Source organism: Aethalodelphis obliquidens, unplaced genomic scaffold (genome assembly GCF_003676395.1).
Source record: "Aethalodelphis obliquidens isolate GAN/ISIS:26980383/991018 unplaced genomic scaffold, ASM367639v1 scaffold14, whole genome shotgun sequence".
Classification (NCBI taxonomy): Eukaryota; Metazoa; Chordata; class Mammalia; order Artiodactyla; family Delphinidae; genus Aethalodelphis; species Aethalodelphis obliquidens.
In genome coordinates this window covers 12,662,208-12,668,788 of record NW_020837958.1, presented here as the reverse complement: position 1 = coordinate 12,668,788, position 6,581 = coordinate 12,662,208, and positions in this window count along the sequence as shown.

Sequence of the window (6,581 nt, the reverse complement as noted above, 5' to 3'; positions counted from 1 at the left end):
GGTGCGTGCCGGCAGCGCAGCTGTTTGCCCTGTTCACCTGCCGTCTGAGGCCACGGGGAGAGGAAATTAGGAGGGTGAGCTCATGGGAAAGGGAAGCAAAGCAGGGCGAGGGGCAGAGCCGAAGGGCATCATTTATTTAGGTGAGAGCGTGGGCCCCTCCCCTACTGAGGGGTCTCAATCCCGGATATGCTTGTAAACGTGTCTCCAAAACTTCTGCATTCATCCAGAACAATCCAGTGGTCAAAGCGCTGCCCTGGCTGGGCACTCAAGGGGGCCTTAGTTCGGGCAGGTCTGACAGAATACCGTAGACTGGGTGGCTTATAAATGGCAGAAGTTTATTTCTCAAGAGTTCTGGAGGGGCTTCCCTGGTGGCGCAGTGGTTGAGAGTCCACCTGCCGATGCAGGGGACGCGGGTTCGGTCCGGGAGGATCCCACGTGCCGCGGAGCGGCTGGGCCCGTGAGCCATGGCCGCTGAGCCTGTGCATCCGGAGCCTGTGCTCCTCAGTGGGAGAGGCCGCAACAGTGAGAGGCCCGCGTACCGCAAACAAACAAACAAACAAACAGAGTTCTGGAGGCTGGAAGGTGGGGATCAGGGTGCCAGCAGGGTCAGGGCCTGGTGAGAGCCCTCTTCTGGGTTTTCACTTTGGGTTTTCACATGGCAGAGAGAGTGAGAGAATTTTCTGGAGCCTCTTTTAGAAAAAAGGGCACTTAGCCCATTCATGAAGGCTTCCTGAAAGCCCCACCTCCTAATACCATCACATTGGGGGTTAGGATTTCAACATAGGGATCTTGGGACAGCCACAAACATTCAGTGCATAACAGAGGAATACAAAAGAAATTATTAAAAGGAACTAAAATTACCTCACTCCTCCATTCAGCCAGCATGTATTGAGTGCCTGATTTGAGCAGGTGGGTGTTTTAAGCGTAAGTGGTAGAGTGATGAATAAGATGACAAGGAGGATGTGAGATAATAAACGATACATAGGTACACGTCTATACACACACACATACATATGTGTATACTGTATGTTTTTGCATGTGCATACATAAAATACATGCATACTATACTCGTATTCATGTGTATATGATACATATATGACATGAGGTAAGGATGAGTGCTTTGAAGAAAAATAGAACATGGGCTGGGGAGAGAAAACATCAAGGGGTCAGTAGCTCTGTTCTGCTGTAGCAGCAACTGCACACTTTTTCTGTAAAGGACCGGACAGTCAATAGTTGGGGTTTTGTGGGCCATATGGTCTCTGTCGTCACTACTCTGCCCTGATTACCCCACTCCTTGGGGCTTTGGGGAAATTACTTAACCCCTGTGGTGCTGCCATTTCCATGTTATAAAATGGGACTCAAAAGAGTCCCTACTTCTGGTGGTTGTTGAGAGATTACATGAAATAATATCTTTAAAGTTCTTTGCACCAAATAAACATGAAAGGCTCCCGCTTTTGTTACACCTCCCACTCCCCAAGTCTGAAGGGGAGTAGGGCCATCGGGTCATCTGTCCTGCCCTCACACTTGGTGCTAGATGTGCAGACCCCTCCCTGCCTTACGGGTCTTGGTATCAGAAGAGGCCCAACCCCCGACTGACAGCCTGGTCTGAAGCAGCCCCTCGAGGAGAAGGCAGATCCCCACACAGATATTAGCTTGATTCACCTCGTTTACTCCCTCACAGCAATCCTGTCCCTTTGATAGAAGAGTCCACTGAGGGTCATGGATGACGAGAAGTGCTCAGTTGTCTCCGTGACACATCATGATGCCTCGCAGACAGGGAAGGGTTCCAGCTGAAACAGTAGCAGACCACGTGGTCCAGAGATGGAAAAGAAGGGGTCCCTCCTCTGTTGCCATCCCTTCCCCCTCAACATTTAACCTGCCCCTGAGACTCCCCAGGTTCTGCGGGATCATGCCCTTCCCATGTTCCCTACTGCAGCTTCTGTGCACACCTTTCTCTCGCTCCGTCAACAACAGTGCTGCCTCGTGCTCCATCTCCTCATGGGCCTCCTAATCTGACTAATACATTTGAATTAATGAATAATAGAAGCTTCTTTGACGATGGGAAGACCTCTCAGGGAGCATGTACGTTTCAGCAAAGTTTTCATTCATTTGAGGGTGGATGAGTACCAGGGGTGTTGTCAGGCACCCTGGCAGCCCATCTGAAGGTATTTTTTCATCTTGGTGAGGAAGGGGATAGGAAAGCTTTGTCCCATTTTGACAGATGAGGAAACTGAGGCTCAAAGAGTTTATAAATGTAGTAATGCCTTCCTATTTAGATCATGCCAAATTACATGCCACTGAAATCAGGACTATAAATGCCATCACATATATCAAGCATACAGTACAGTAAATATTGTTTATCTGCCCTTCCCTCTTTCCAATCCGCCAGCCTCAAGCTGGAAGAAATGCTTACGTAAGGTAAGGAAGGACAGTTGAAGCAGGACATTGAGGATGGGGAGTTCCAGTTGGATACGGAGAAGGGGAAAATGAAGGCTTATTTGCACAGAGGTATTGCACGTTCATCATATCACAGTTTAGAATGTGCCAGACCTAACCCATTTCCTGTAAATACATTTGCTGACATCTACAACCCCCACTGAGAAATCTATTTCTGATCTCCTTTTGAAGACTTACATAATTCCAGGTGAGTGTGGCCCAGTGGCAAGATATTTCCAAGGAAAGGGAGGGAGCCTAATTCTCTTCTTGGTTTCATATTGTTCTGGAACACTTGTGAGGGCTCAAATCCAAGGGGAGAAAAAATGCCCTACTACTTCAGGCAGCACAGCAAGCATAAAGAGAAAGCAAAAATTTCCATGTAAACGGAGGCAGGTACAAGCTCCCTCATGTTAGCACCACTTTACAAACTTACCATTTGCTTGAACTTGGAGGGACATAGGACTTTTCAAGGGCCAAGCGCAGGTGGAACAAAATGAATGTTTCAGTCTTATCCTGCAAAGGTTTAAGAGGAACAGTGGAAGAGAGATGGATGGATGGATGGATGGGTGAATAGGTAGGTGGATAGATAAATTGGTGAATGTATGGTGTGGGGGGTGGGGCAAGTGGATATGTAGGTGGATAGATGGGTGGATGTATATAGGTGGATAGATGGATGAATGTATAGGTGGGCAGATGGCTGGATGTGTAGGTGGGCAGATGGCTGGATGTGTAGGTGGGCAGATGGCTGGATGTGTAGGTGGATAGATGGGTGGATGTATAGGTGGGAAGATGGGTGGATATATAGGTGGATAGATGGGTGGATATGTAGGTGGATAGATGGGTGGATGTATAGGTGGATAGATGGGTGGATGTATAGGTGGGCAGATGGCTGGATGTATAGGTGGGCAGATGGCTGGATGTGTAGGTGGGCAGATGGCTGGATGTGTAGGTGGGCAGGTGGGTGGATATGTAGGTGGATAGATGGGTGGATATGTAGGTGGATAGATGGGTGGATGTATAGGTGGATAGATGAGTAGGGATAGGATGGATGGATGGATAGTTGGATGAATAAGTGGGTAGATGTGTGTGTGTGTGTGTGTGTGTGTGTGTGTGTGTGTGTGTGTGTGTGGGTAGATAGGTGGGTTATTGGATGGGAGGACAGTATAGATGGATGGAGACGTGCATAGGGAGAAATGGATGAATGGTTGGATGGATGGAAATGTAGGTGAATGGATGAGTGGGTGATGAATTGGACGATAGGGGAGCTAGGTGGCTAGCTAAATCCTGCTCATGTTTGTGTTTTGTTTCACCTATATGGTATTTGAATTAGTTGTTCTAATTTTAGGTACAGAAAAATGTACCTAAAAATCTGGATTTCTGGCCTCTCCTGAAAAATCAGAAGCTCTGGCAAACCCGGGCCTACATTCCTTCAAGGCAGCAACTGACTGGAACTGAGTCACAGCTGTCCCCTTTAGATGGGTGTGAAGGCATCAGTCCACCAGAGTCCCCACCACTCCACAGTAGCTCCGACACCTGCCAACTTCATTCTGTGACATTATCTACCCGCCCAGTAGGCATTTGCTAATTCATCAAAGGACCTAGTAAATCTGGGCCCTTTATTAAGTAGACACATGGTAAATTTATGATTCAGCGACTCTGCCCTCAGGCCCATGATAAGAGGCTCTCCATGTCCCTTATCATTACTTCCAGTGTCACAATCCTAATCTTAGAGGATGGGGGTGGAAGGACTTGCCTCACCACACACCTCTTTAGTATGGAGATCTAACCTCTTAGCATAACATGAAAAGCGTTTCAGGATCCAAATTCCCACGTACCTATTCAACCATGTACATAAACTACTCTATCCCCCACTGCAAACTAAAATATCTCAACTGCTTTCCCCTTAGGCTGGGCATGAACCAACAGTTCTTTGCCTTTGTTTGTGCTATTTCTTTGGCCAGGAATGGGCCCTTCCATCACTCTTGGTCCATTTGGTAAACTCCTCATCCTTTAAGTCTCAGTACAAGTATGGCTGCCTTCTCTGGCCACCCTCTCCAGACAGAATGAGATGCTCCCTTCTCTCTATGCCCCTCACATGGACAGTTATACAAACACAGCCTCATATGACCATCTCTCCCAGCAACCGTACCACCTAGTCTGGATCCTTAGGGCCCAGCACAGTTTCTAGCCAGTAGTTGGTCTCCATCCATGTTTGTTGTTGAATGAGTCAGTAGCTATACTGTGCTCACTTCCTCATTGAGATATCAAGGAAATTCTTTACTGCTATAGCCATTCAGGCTGTGCACTGCACACCTGCAGGGGGCACTGACATAAACTGAAATAGGAATGGCACCCCTGGATTTTGAAGTACACAGCAGTATTGGTGGACCTGCCTACAGACCATCCTGGCAGGCAAACTACAGGAACAGAATTACCTCTCCCCAACCCCTGCCAAGGGCCGTCAGAATAGATTTTGTCTTACTTACTGGATATGTGACTTTGGACAAGTTACCTAACCTCTCTGTGCCTCAGTACCTTCATTTGTAAAAGAGGGATAGGGCTTTCCTGGTGGTGCAGTGGTTAAGTATCCACCTGTCAATGCAGGGGACACGGATTTGAGCCCTGGTCCGGGAAGATCCCACATGCCACAGAGCAACTAAGCCCGTGCACCACAACTACTGAGCCTACGCTCTAGAGCCCATGAGCCACAACTACTGAAGCCTGTGTGCCTAGAGCCCGTGCTGCAACAAGAGAAGTCACTGTAATGAGAATCCCGTGCACTGCAACGAAGAGTAGCCCCCTGCTCTCTGCAACTAGAGAAAACCTGCGTGCAGCAACGAAGACCCAACGCAGCCAAAAATAAAAAATATATATATAAATAAATAAATTTTAAAAATTTTTTAAAAAGAGGGATAGGGCTTCCCTGCTGGTGCAGTGGTTAAGAATCCGCCTGCCAATGCAGGGGACACGGGTTCGAGCCCTGGTCCGGGAAGATCCCACATGCCACAGAGCAACTAAGCCCGTGCACCACAACTACTGAGCCTGCGCTCTAGAGCCCATGAGCCACAACTACTGAAGCCTGTGTGCCTAGAGCCCATGCTGCAACAAGAGAAGTCACTGTAATGAGAAGCCCGTGCACTGCAATGAAGAGTAGCCCCCTGCTCTCTGCAACTAGAGAAAGCCTGCGTGCAGCAATGAAGACCCAACGCAGCCAAAAATAAAAAATATATATATAAATAAATAAATTTAAAAAAATTTTTAAAAAGAGAGATAGGGCTTCCCTGCTGGTGCAGTGGTTAAGAATCCGCCTGCCAATGCAGGGGACACGGGTTCGAGCCCTGGTCCGGGAAGATCCCACATGCTGCGGAGCAACTAAGCTTGTGTGCCACAACTACTGAGCCCACGTGCCACAACTACTGAAGCCCGCGTGCCTAGAGGCCGTGCACTGGAACAAGAGAAGCCACCACAATGAGAAGCCTGCGCATCACCTCAAAGAGTAGCCCCCGCTCGCCACAACTAGAGAAAGCCTGTGTGCAGCAATGAAGACCCAACACAGCCAAAAATAAATAAATAAAATAAATTACAAAAAAAAAAAAAGAGGGATAAAGAGTCCCTCTTTGATGGGATAGTATGAGAATGATATTGAACAGTGTTTGATCTAATCATCATCACCCTCATCATCATTGTCATCACCATCATTATCACCACCACCACCATCACCATTACCACCACCATCATCATCATCGCCTTCATCATCATTACCACCACCACCATCACCATCATCATTATCATCATCATCATCATCATCACCACCACCACTACTTAGAAGTTCAGAATTACTTTGATCCTAGACTACGAAGATTTGTTTGGCCCACATGTCGTACAGCCCCTGGAGATCTGTATAGGATTGGCTTGGATGCCCCCTCTCCTGCTTCAACATCTCATGGAAGTTCAAAGCCCTCCCTAGCATTTCTCAGATTCCCAGCGTTGGGGGAGTTATATTCTCAAGACTCTCGCTTCTGTTTCTTCCTACTCTGGTCTTTGAATCTGATGTGAAACTCAACTCCCTCCTCAGCCTACCCATGTACACACACGCAAACACACACACACACACACACACACACACACACACACACACACACACA